This window comes from Trachemys scripta, unplaced genomic scaffold (genome assembly GCF_013100865.1).
Source record: "Trachemys scripta elegans isolate TJP31775 unplaced genomic scaffold, CAS_Tse_1.0 scaffold_28, whole genome shotgun sequence".
In the NCBI taxonomy this organism is placed as follows: domain Eukaryota; kingdom Metazoa; phylum Chordata; order Testudines; family Emydidae; genus Trachemys; species Trachemys scripta.
The window spans coordinates 897753-910365 of record NW_023260513.1 but is presented as its reverse complement, the minus strand read 5'-3'; the positions used below and the strand labels follow the sequence as shown (position 1 = coordinate 910365).

At 52.3% G+C, this 12613-nt stretch overlaps 1 protein-coding gene across 2 annotated transcripts in view; it reads right to left on the bottom strand.

Moving 5' to 3' along the window:
- LOC117870446 (C-type lectin domain family 2 member D-like) overlaps window positions 1-10095 on the bottom strand; it is a 50026-nt gene extending 39931 nt beyond the window's left edge. Inside the window, exons 1-2 of one of the 2 annotated variants that reach the window (XM_034757600.1) lie at window positions 9346-10095; window positions 3383-3710 (exon numbers count right to left, since the gene is read on the bottom strand). The gene's annotated coding sequence lies outside the window, so the exon portion shown is untranslated. The remainder of the gene's footprint in view (window positions 1-3382; window positions 3711-9345) is intronic. The other variant, XM_034757601.1, reaches the window with a different exon arrangement.
- Between the last annotated feature and the right edge of the window lie 2518 nt (window positions 10096-12613).

The following is a 12613-nucleotide window of genomic DNA, read 5'->3' as shown; positions in this document are numbered from 1 at the left end:
GGTCCAATGTGATCAGGTCAGCAGCAGCTACCCCTGGGGAAGAGACGGAATCACCAGGACCCCTCTTCCCCGGCCTTTTACAGGACTAGATTCACAAAACAGACGGAGGTGGTCATGCACCGTTATCTCTGTGGTTAGAGCAGCGCCTGGGAGACGGTCGGGCTGTGGGGTGTCCTAGGGCAGGAACCTCCCAATCGCTCCTGCTGACGCCATATAAAGTACTCAGATCTTCACTAACAACAAAGAGTCTGGTGGCACCTTAAAGACTAACAGATATCTGTTAGTCTTTAAGGTGCCACCAGACTCTTTGTTGTTTTTGTAGATACAGACTAACACGGCTACCCCCTGATACTTGACAGATCTTCACTGGGCCAGAGAGCATGTGAGAACGTCCCAGCCACCGGGCTATGGAACCGGGCACCTAGGAGGGAGAAATCCCTGCTCCATCCTCTGTGAACATCCTCCCCGTAGAACTTTTAGTCCAGTGGTTATGCCAGCATCTACCCCTGCCCCACTATTTTGTGAATGGCACCTAAGTCAATGGGGGGGGGGGGGGGAAATGGCCAAACTATTTGGTGAAATGGTGTTGAATTTGCAAATAGCTTCTGGTCAACTGAAACGGCATTTTACAGCAAATAAAACGATGCAGGTGAAAAATTTCACACATACCCCAGTGATAAGCCAACATTACTCATGTTCGGCTACAAGTTATGAAACATGGGGGAGGCCTCATTTCTTGAGGACAAGATTAGGGAGGTAACTAGATCAGCAGAAATGTTTGCGCTAAGATAAGCAAATGGGACAGTACGCTAGAAGAGAGAATGTCTGCACCAGCTATGATAAGAGGGAGAACACCCGGGGAACCATTTGTTAACAATAAGAAAACAATGGACAAGAGAAGTCAGGAGCGTAAATATGAGGTAAAGAGTAAAGTTAAACATAGTGCGTGCGTAGAACATGCTGTACAGGGATTGGTTCCTGCAAAGGAACCAAGCCAATCCCAAAATGTGAAGCGATGGATCATGAATGCAATGTAATATACAAAGGAAGAGGTTGGCGTGTAACTTGGGATGTGTGATACGACCTATACCCACCCCCTACACTTGAGTCTGATCAACTCAGTGTAGCTTTGCTAGCTGCCAAATCAGACACTGGAGTGATCAGCCCAGAGTTGTTCTTGGGGAGCTGAGGGGAAGAGGTCTCAGAGGAACCCCAACATAACTAAACAGAGGAGACCCCCTGTGTGGTTGCCCGGAATGGTGTGTTGCAGTTTAGCTTAACACCGGCTCTCAATGACCGTAGGTCCCAGTGTCTGGCGTTTACAAGCAGCAGTGGGTATGTGAGAGCAGATGTAAACAGTGATTGTTGTGGTCCTAGTGTGCTGGGAGCGGGGGAGGGGCAGGAGGGGAGAAATGGCAGATGGTCTCTTAGCCGTAGCATGGCGAGCATGCTGGGGGAAGCAAACAAAGGACGCTTTAAAGCAGAGACGCAAAGTGCATTGGCTACAGAGCATGGCTCACATGTTCTGTGTCTGGAATGGAGCTAAGCAGCAGGGGGTTACCTTGATCCTTAGGAGGAACAGGGTAGGGGGCAGTGGAGATACACACACACACACACACCCCTGCCCAGGGATGGACACACACACACACACGCACATCTGGCTTGGATTCCTGAGTCTCTCATGTCACAGGTGTAGAGAGATCTCTCCTGAAACCTGGTCCTCTTTCTTCATTATGAGCTCTTCCTACAGTACACATCTGGGGAGAACACACACATAAGAGGGGGTGCAAAAGGTGCACACACACACCCCAAGGCGGGGAGACTCACACATACTAGGAATCAGAGAGGACACAATGGCGGGGAACACAGAGGGCAGGGGAAGGAAGACAGACATTTTGGGGAGCGGATGAGGACACTGAAAAAAAAGAAAAAAACCCCACACACAGGGGTCAAGGATACAAACTGGGACAACACAGATATACACATCTGCGGATGCAAACACCTGCGCACGTGCCCCTCTGCACCCACTTGGAAGCAGAGAACGTTCTGCAATGGAACCAATTTTCCAGTCTCCTGAACGTCCCTTTTATCCCCAGCCACAGACAGCTTTCCACTGTGAGCCATTCGTGCAGTATAAATAGACTCGGCAGAATTAGATTGTTATCTGCCAATGTCAATAAAGGTCAATTTCACCGCACATGCACAAACTGAGACAAAATATTTCCAGCCACAATGATACTAGAGCCCTGGGGTGGGACCCAGGGTTGAACAATTGCTAACCTGGGGTTACAAATAAGTGTAGACGCTCAAGTCCTAGGTCAGTGGTTCCCAAACTTTAACAACCCGTGAACCCCTTTCACTAAAATATCAAGTCTCGCGAACCCCCTCTTAAAAATGAATATTTCCCGGGATTTCCTCCTTTACCCAAGTATAAATTATAAAAGTAGTGATCTGGGAAATATAAAATTTGTTCTTATGACATGCTTATTACACACTATTAATCATTACAGTATTTTTATTTCATTATGAAAACGGCAACACTCTTCCAAGATCTCACTTTTGTAGCTTGTATCGCTTTGAATAAGCTTGTTATAAGACAAGGCTTCTATGTTTCATCAAGGAGTATCAGCCGTGAAAAAGCATGCAGACAGTTAAGAAGCCAACTCAAAGAGTTCCTCCTACACAAGCATTCAGGTCTTGAGCAGTCCAGGCAAACAACGCACGTTACAACAAAAGATTAAATTATGATGAAGAACAAATTTAAAAACAATACTAACTGCCTATTTAATTTTAAAAACTATCCCCCTCCCTTTCCATTTCTTCTAAGGAGTCTTGAAGTTGAAATCTCCTCAGTGTGATAGAGATGCTTGCTTTGATCTGCTTAGCTCTTGGAAGTCCAGGGGCTCCGGGCTGCTGGCCCCGTGCTGCTTGGGGTCCCTAGGGACAGCTCTGTCCACCATTAGGGAACTTCCCCCCCGAGGACCTCCTGTAACATTCCCAAACCCCAGTTTGGGAACCACTGTCCTAGGTTAAACCCTGGGTCTGCTCACTCGAGTTCTACTAACCCTGGGCTTACATTGCAGTGTAGATGTGCCCTTTAGTGCTACCCTCTAGATCTTACCTCTCAGTCCCAACAAATGACGGTGACTGCACTGATCTGCTGACCAGGAGGTTTTGGTTCAGTTCCCAGCAATGTCACAAGCTCCTGGCATGACCCTGGGCTAGTCAGTTCAGCTCTGTCCCTCACCTACCAGACAGGCCCGGGATAACGCTTGCTTGGCGAGGAAATATTTCATTCCTATTCGGGAGGCTCAGACTCTGCAGTGACGAACAGCAGACACCTCCTAAACTCCCCGCACCTGGAGTAGGAAATTCCACCCACCTTCAACCTGGCTGCTACCCCAGAGAGGCAGGGCTGGAACAGCAGGTTTGAAGCGAATGGCAGACTGACATCTGTGTTCCTTCACACACACGCGGCTCAATTCAGATCTATAGTTTGTATTCCTGGGCTGGGATACCGAGCATCGATAGCCAGATGAGCACAGGACACCCGTTTACACATCTCATCCATTCATCATTGATTTCCACTGTAAGCTCTTCAGGGCAAAGGGATATGGGGTTTAATTAATCCGTATAGCTCCGAGCATACTGGTGGTTGGCAAGTAATAAATCGCAATCCCTTCCGCCAAGATCAAACCGCCTTCAGCCCCCTGCAAGACAAGAAACGTGCAACATGAGGAAACAGGATCAGCAGCTGAACCATAAGAAATGGCCGTACTGGGTCAGACCAAAGGTCCATCTAGCCCAGTATCCTGTCTGTCGACAGCAGCCAATGCCAGGTGGCCAGAGGGAATGAACAGAACAGGTAATGATCAAGTGATCTCTCTCCTGCCATCCATCTCCACCCTCTGACAGACAGAGGCTAGGGACACCATTCCTTACCCATCCTGGCTAATAGTCATTAATGGATTTAACCTCCATGAATTTATCCAGTTCTCTTTAAACCCTGTTATAGTCCTAGTCTTCACAACCTCCTCAGGCAAGGAGTTCCACAGGTTGACTGTGCACTGTGTGAAGAAGAACGTCCTTTTATATGTTTTAAACCTGCTGCCCATTAATTTCATTTGGTGGCCCCTAGTTCTCATATCGTGGGGACAAGTAAATAACTTTTCCTTATTCACTTTCTCCACATCACTCATGATTTTATAGACCTCTATCATATCCCCCCCTGGGAGCGAAGGACCTCTTGCTGAATTGCCGCCAAAGTGCTGCAGATCACGATCGCAGCTTTTTTTTTGGGGGGGGGGGGGGGCTGTTTGGGGCAGCAAAAACCCTGGAGCTGGCCCTGCTTGGGGAACACCACTAGTTACCCCTCTCCATTCTGAGGAGTTACCATTTATTCCTACCCTTTGTTCCCTGTCTTTTAACCAGTTCTCAATCCATAAAAGGATCTTCCCTCTTATCCCACGAGGAGCCAGTCCCCAGAGGGCAAGCGTCACCCTTTGCTAATATTTCAATATTCCTAAATAACCCCAGGACTCAAACATCACAAGCAACGGTCATGAGAATGGCTCCAAAAACCATGAACTATGTCAACATTTACTATTTTTGTGCAACAGCTGATGTAGATGCATTTAATATCTTTGAGTCTTTTCCCAGTATCAACTTCATACACATTATCTTTGTCATTGGGAGCCAGGGATTGTACTGTCAGTGGGGGAGGGAGGGACAAAGCCTGAGATGAATAAACAATTCCAGGGACTTCCCACCACCTCTGTGCATTTAGACCTTTCCCACCCTCTGGAGATTTAGCAGAACCAACATATGCCAAGGGCCATCCTTGCATACACAGAATACGCAGCTGCCCCAAATGTCATGGTGCCCTACGTAGCTGCTTGCTTCGTATGCGGCAGCGCCGGCGGCCAGCCCCATCCCCCAGCTGGGCCCCCTGTGCGTTCCGGGGGGGTGCAGGGCCCAGGACAACTCCCTGTGCTCCTGTCCCGCCTCTTCCCACCCCCATTTTCCACCCCTTCTCCCAAGCCCCCTCCCCCAGCGACAGACGAGGCCCAGGGGATTAGCGGGGGGCCTGGCAGCAAGGGTCAGGGTTACCCCTGCACTCACCGGCGGTGGCAGGAAACAGAGAAGCCCAGCCCCAGCCTGCCCCACTCTGCTGGCTCCCCGCTGTGTCGCTCTGCTTCCCGAGTGTGTGTGTGTGGGAGGGGGGGGCACTCCTTCTCCCCAGCCCCCTCCCCCAAGTGACACAGCTGGGGCAGGGAGAGTGGAGTAGGCTGGGGACAGGTCGTTCCGCTTCCTGCTCCTGGCGCCAAGTCCCCTGCTAATCCCCCGGGCCGCTCTGAGCCTGTGGGGCCCCCCAAAGCAGCCCCCCACAGCTCCTGCCTCCATGGCCCCGCAGGCCTGGAGCGCAGCCCAGACCCTCCACAGGGGGAGCAGGGGGGAGCAGGTGTTCGGGCTGCGTAGGGCACCATAATTGGAAGGGACGGCCCTGCCTTTGTCCCTCAAGTAAGAGCACGTTGCATCCGAAGGCGTGGGTTAAATGGAGAGCTGTGAGCTGCGATAGAACGAACGCCTGTCAAACTGCAACGTAAAATCTACAAGCCGATAATTAGGCCCTGCATTTTTATATGGCTCTGAACGCTGGGCAACGAGAGAGACCGGAGCAGATCTGGAAACCAGTGAAAAAGAAAAGCGTGCGCTGGCTGCTGGGAGTTCCAAGGAGGGCTCTGTTTATTCACCTCCTGGTTTCTCGGCCTTTCGGATTCATGTTTTCCAGCTTTTCTCACTGGCCACAAGGCCTAGAAACAGACCAGCAGGTGAATAAACATTCGGGGTTCACTGCACGTCTCTCCCCCGCCCTGGCCTCCTCAAGCCCGGCCTCTTCATTTCCAGGCCTCTGGCCTGGTGCCGTGCTACAGGGGTGACAGTCGCTGGCCTGGCTGACACCGCAGGGACTGAGTCCAGATCTCCAGCGCTAACGGCATGAACTGCTCCAGTGTGAGCTGAGCTGGGCTCAAACAACCCAGATCCTCTGTGCGTCGGGTGCCGAGGAACAGCCTGTAACACACAGGCCAGGAGGGGCAGCTTGTTCCCGTCTGGCCCTGGAAAGGCCCCTGCACTGGTGAGGGGGATTTCTGGGGTATTCCCAAAGCAGGGGGGCCTTGACTCCTCCCCTCCAGCCCCTTTGCACCCCGACTCAGGCCCTCACTTTGCAAACAGCCATCAGACTCCTCTTCCCAGCCCTGCTCCCCTCTGCTCCCCCACCCAGCCCCTATCCCACCCCGCTCCCTTAGCCCGGATCCACCCTGCCTGCTGCAAACCAGACGCCTTCTGCTGTCTGCCTTCCCCATGGAATGAGCCGCCTCCGTCCTTCCCCCAGCAAGCATGGATCTCCCCTCCTGCCCCACCCCTCAAATCCAGGGGCCTCCCTCCCCCCATTCCCAGATCCACCCACCCCAGCGCTGCTGTTCCCAAAACAAGGGTACCTCCTTCCCACCATGCTGAGAGCCCTCCATCCTTCCCCCAGCCCATCTGAGCAGAGCAGAGCGCGGCTTCTAGCTGGGGGGGCTGGTTATGGCTGCGGCTCTCCCTGCATGAGGCCCCATAGGAAGGGAGGTGATCCAGCAAACCCACAATTGCCCATCTGTTCTGTACGACCCCTGGCTCCCATCCGCCCACAGATGCCCTGGCCCTGCTTCATTTGGAAACCCCCAGTCTCTTTCCCCTGGCATTGAGGGTGTGGCCCAGGGGAGGGTTCGGCCCTCAGCTGTTTTCTTTGGAGTAATATGGCCCTCGCCGCTTTACGAGTTGTGCAGGTCTGGGAGCCTTACTTCAACAGGCAGCTCTGCATATACACACACAGTAATGTACTATCATAATACATAGATTGCACACAATGTATTGTATTTTCCGCATAAAACAAGTTATATTTTACATATATGAATGATACAAAAGTAGGGTGAAAAAATTCAGAAAAAAAAAAATGAAAAATATTTTTTTTAAAACCTGGGAATTTTTTGGTAAAAATCGGTTTAAACTGAAAACGAAGGGGCTTAAGTGTGACTCAGAAAATTGGATTTCTATCCCTGACTCTGCCCCCTCCCTATTGTGTGACCTTGGGCCCGTCTCTTCCCCTCCCCCTGTCTTGTCTATTTGGATAATAAACTCTCCCGGGCAGGAACTGTGCTGTATTTTTTGCTCTTTCCACAACAAAATAGTGTGTAGTATCCACACAGGCACAGGGGAGTTCCCAATCACGGTGTTTACTGACTACACACCCACACGCCAGGCTCAGCTACACACACAGTGCCACTCCGGCTGCGACTGGCTCAGGACAAACTGAGCGCAATTAACTGATCTACAAAGATCTACAACCTATCCTGAAAATGATCCCTCACTCTCACAGATCTGGGGGTGGCGGTGTGAATATGGGGTGGGGGTGTGGATAAGGGTCGGGGCAGTCAGGGGACAGGTAGGGTCCTAGGGGGGCAGTTAGGTTGGGGGGTTCTCAGGAGGGGGCAGTCAGGGGACAAGGAGTGGGGGGGGGTTGAGGGTTCTGAGGGGGGCAGTCAGGGGGTGGGAAGTGGGAGGGAGTGGATGGGGCAGGGCAGGGCTAGAGTGGGGCTCCCCCCGTGTCCTCTTTTTTGATTGTGGAAATATGGCAACCCTAGTTGAGCAGTTTTGGCCAGGGGCAGCCATGTTGTGAAGAAGGCTGGCTCGGTGCTCGAGGCGTTGCCATGGTAACTGGAAAATTTAGATTTAATTCCTGACTCTGCCATAGACTCCCGGTGTGACCTTGGCCAAGTCATAACGTCTCCACAGCCCAGGTTGCCAGATTCTACGGGCAGGGAGGATTGCCTCTTCCTGTGTCTGTGCAGCGCCCGGCACAATGGGCCCTTATCTCAGCTGGGGCAGGGCCTGTCTCTCCCTGTGTGTCTGTGCAGTGCCCGGCACAACGGGCCCTGATCTCAGTTGTGGTCTCCAGGTGCTACAGCTGTTAGTAACCGTTCACCCCAGCAGGGTGTGCCTAGTGGGGAGCTCAGTACAGCACAAGGCCAGATGCCAGCAGTGTAGAGAAGCCCCCGGCTCCAGCTCTTGGGGGGGGGTCGTCTCCATGAACCCCACCCATTCCCAGTAAGCGATGGATGAATCCTTACTGTGCCTGGCAGAGATAGGGGGAGCAAACACCCTGAGCACCGGGACATCAGCTTACAACAGAAGATCAGTGCAGCCGCTGCTAACCCAGCCCCCCAAGGCAGGCGGTTAGAGGGGAAAAGGGAACTGTTCCCATGGGCACCTCTGTCCCAGTGCCATGTCCCTCCAGGGTCCCTTCTCCCAGGGATAATCCCGCAGCTCCTTGCTGTTGTGCCAGACAGACCTCCCATTAGTGTCTGTGGTCTCACGAGGGCCTTTCTGCACCATCCTCCTTCCACCCCACGTGCATTTGCCCCACACCGCCTCACTGCCACCCCCACCCCCCCATCCACAGCATTCCCTGTCTCCGTTTTTTCTAGCACAATCTCGTTGTACAGCTCTCTTAACTGAGTGATGCAGCCACCTCTGCTGGCTAGATCCTCTCCCTCCAGCTCGGAGGCATCAAACCCATTCAGAGGAGAGGGCCGGATTCATTGAACCATAGGGTTAGACGGGACCACAAGGGTCATCCACTCTAACCCTCTGCCAAGATGCAGGATTTGTTGTGTCTAAACCAGCCAAGACAGATGGCTCCAGTCTCCTTTCGAAAACCTCTCGTGAGGGAGCTTCCACCACCTCCTGAGGCGTCTGTTCCATTGCTCTGCTGTTCTTCCAGTTAGGAAGTTTTTCCTGAGATTTAATCTAAACCTGCCATGCTGTTGTTTGAACCCATTGCCTCTTGCTCTGTGCTCCCCCTCTCCCCACATACACTCATTTCTTTTTCTCTGGGCCATCAGTCACAAGAGGCGCCAACCTGCCAAACTCCCCGGGGACAGGGCCAGAGCTGAGCTGGGGGGAGGTGATGCTGGAAGGTGCTGCCAGCGCCCGGCTCTTTGATCCACACAGACCAACCCCTGCCATCCTGCAGCCGATCAGCTGCAGCTTCCCAGAGTCAGCCAGACACTGAGAAACGCCACCAAGCCGATCAATTCACCGCCCTGAACACACCTTTTCTCCACCCTCAGATCCACTCCTCGCAGATGTCAAACCCTCAGTCCCTTCTCGGGTGTTTTCCCCACACGCCTTGGGGGCTTCAAGGGGGTTTTCCCTCTTCTGCCTCCAGCAACCACATTCCTTTAAGAAATCCACTAACTCCTCTCACCCCCAAACTTCCCCTGGACACAAGCCACCACTTACCATGATTCCAAGCAGCTGCAGCGAGTTAAATGAATTGGGCCTGCTCTATGCAGGGTTCATCTGTAGGACCCCCAGAGATTGCTGGCACTGCACCATTTCAGCCCCTGCCTTTTATCTCCTGAGCCCTCCCACTCCTTCTCCCATTGGCTGTTCAGGATGATGAGCAGAGCGGTAAAGGCAGGAGGAGAAGGGGGAATGATGAAGGGACAGAGTTGATGATTAACTCTGTATGATCTCGCTTGTCTCGACTAGCCCTGCTGGGATGCTGCTAAGCACTGGAACAAATTGGCTAGGGGCTCCTAGGTTGTGCAGTCTCCGGCACTGGAGATTTTCAAGAGCACGTTGGACAAACACAATGGGCTAGAAAATACTAATTCCTGCCTTGAGTGCAGGGGGCTGGACTAGGTGACCTCACAAAGTCCTTTCCAGTTCGATGATTCTATGCTGGGTCCTCTGGCAACCTTCACTCTAACCAGCCCAGTTATTTTTGCATGTGGGAATTAACCCTCACAAGGCCACGGAACAGAGGGAACCCGAAAGCCACAAATGAGCTCCCAGCTGCTGTGGCAAAAGGGCTAACCTGATCCGGGGGCACTGCATTAGAGGCAGCCTGGTCTAGCACAGGGGTTCTCAGGACAAAATTTTTGGTGGCCTCAGAATGCGGCCACCAACTCTTGCTGCTGGCCACTCACACTTTTTCCTAAAATACTTAATTAGCTCCCCACAGGTCACTGAGTGCCAGAGGACAACAAACACCAGATCCCAGCTGGTGTGTGTCAGTGTCGCTCCATTGGAGTCAATGGGGCCAAATCTCCAACTGGTGTAGCCACACCGCCGGACCGCCATCCCAGACACCCAGCTGGTCTGAAGGAGTACTTAGCCAGTTTTCCTCCATCCAGGCTAGATTACTGGCTGGGATGAAGTGACTGCAGTGGCTCTAGGCTGAGTTACTTGTAATTTTACATAATTAGACTGTGGAACTCATTTCCACAGGAAGATGTCGGGGCTAAGAACTTTGCAACATTCAAAAAGGATTGGACCCTTTTAGGCATAAAAAGAACCCCCAGAGTTACAATAGTTCATGCTAACAAATTGTGGCAGGGAACCTCCTGGTTCAGGGCATAGCTCAATTTCTAACTATTAGAGACCAAGGTATGACCTAATATGGGGGGCAGATTAACCCACATCTCCTGTTGCATTTACATTTACCTTTGAAGCATCAGTTTCTGGCCCAAGGCAGGGTACTGGGTTAGATGGATCTTGGATCTGATCTGATCCAGTCCGGCAATTCCTATAGGAACTGCCCCGACTATAACGGATGCAGTGACTTCTGCCTGAGTCTGCAGACAGCTTGAAACAATCACTCTGAGATGCAAACTTATCTGCCTGGGCACTAAGCGAGATGATGCCTTAAATATTAATGTTGTGAGTTATGTCACTGCTCGTTAACGCCTGGGAACAAGGAGAGGGACAATTAATGTTATGAAAATCCGCATTAGCAATTCTTCTAGTGAGGAATGATGGACTAGCTGGGGAAGGGAGCAGACATGGAGCATGTCTCAGTTAAGATGCGGAGGCTTTTAACACCGCTTGCTTTGGTTACAAAAGGCGGAAAAATTAGTTTCATTTCCCTGACGTGGGAACACGGGGAGTCAGGCTGGGTTTGGCACCAGTTTAAAGGGATTTAAAAACGCACCTTTTGTGAAACCAGCACAACCCTGATCCCAGAACAAAGCCAAAGTCTCTGGATGTGTTGAGCAGTTTTGGCCAGGGGCAGCCATGTTGTGAAGAAGGCTGGCTCGGTGCTCGAGGCGTTGCCATGGTACCTGGACAATTTAGATTTAATTCCTGACTCCCCCACAGATTCCCGGTGTGACCTTGGCCAAGTCATAACGTCTCCATAGCTCAGGTTGCCCGACTCTACGTGCAGGGAGGATTGCCTCTTCCTGTGTCTGTGCAGTGCCTGGTGCAACGGGCCCTGATCTCAGCTGGTGCAGGGACTGTCTCTCCCTGTGTGTCTGTGCAGCGCCCGGCACGACAGGGCCCTGATCTCAGTTGTGGTCTCCAGGTGCTACAGCTGTTAGTAACCGTTCACCCCAGCAGGGTGTGCCTAGTGAGGAGCTCAGTACAGCACAAGGCCAGATGCCAGCAGTGCAGAGAAGCCCCCGGCTCCAGCCCTGGGGGATCTCCATGAACCCCACCCATTCCCAGTAAGCGATGGATGAATCCTTACTGTGGCTGGCAGAGATAGGGGCCACCAACGCCCTGAGCACCTGGACAGCAGCTTACAACAGAAGATCAGCGCAGTCACTGCTAACCCAGCCCCCAAGGCAGGCGGTTAGTGGGGAAAAGGCACCTGTTCCCATGGGCAACTCTGTCCCAGTGCCATGTCCCTCCAGGGTCCCGTCTCCCAGGGACAATCCAGCAGCTCCTGGCCGATGTGCCAGACAGAGCTTCGACTTGTGTCTGTGGTCTCACGAGGGCCTTTCCGCACCCTCCTCCTTCCACCCCACGTGCATTTGCCCCACTCTGTCCCACACCGCCTCACTGCCGCGCCCCCCCATTCACAGCATTCCATGTCTCCGTTTTTGCTAGTACAATCTCATTGTGCAGCTCTCTGAACTGAGTGAAGCAGCGACCTCTGCTGGCTAGATCCTCTCCCTCCAGCTCGGAGGCATCAAACCCATTCAGAGGAGACGGCTGGATTCATTGAACCATAGGGTTAGACAGGACCACAAGGGTCATCCACTCTAACCCTCTGCCAAGATTCAGGATTTGTTGTGTCTAAACCAGCCAAGACAGATGGCTCCAGTCTCCTTTCGAAAACCTCCGGTGAAGGAGCTTCCACCACCTCCCGAGGCGTCTGTTCCGTTGCCCTAATCTTCTTCAAGTTAGGAAGTTTTTCCTGAGGTTTAATCTAAACCTGCCATGCGGTTGTTTGAACCCATTGCCTCTTGTTCTGCCTCTATGGCAAGACAGAGCAACTTTTCTCTCTCTTTTTTATGGCAGCCTTTCAAGTATTTGAAGACTGTTGTCATATGCCCCTTTATCTCCTCTTTTCCAAACTAAACATACCCAGTTCCTTCAGCCTTTGCTCAGAGGGCTTGCGTTCCATCCCTTGGGTCATCTTTGTCGCTCGCCACTGGATCCCTTCGAATTTCTCTACATCCTTTATATACATCGGTGACCAAAACTGGACACAGTTCTCCTGCTGCCACTGTGCTGTCTTGGCCGGACCCCTTTTCCCCACCCCTCTTCTTACGGGACT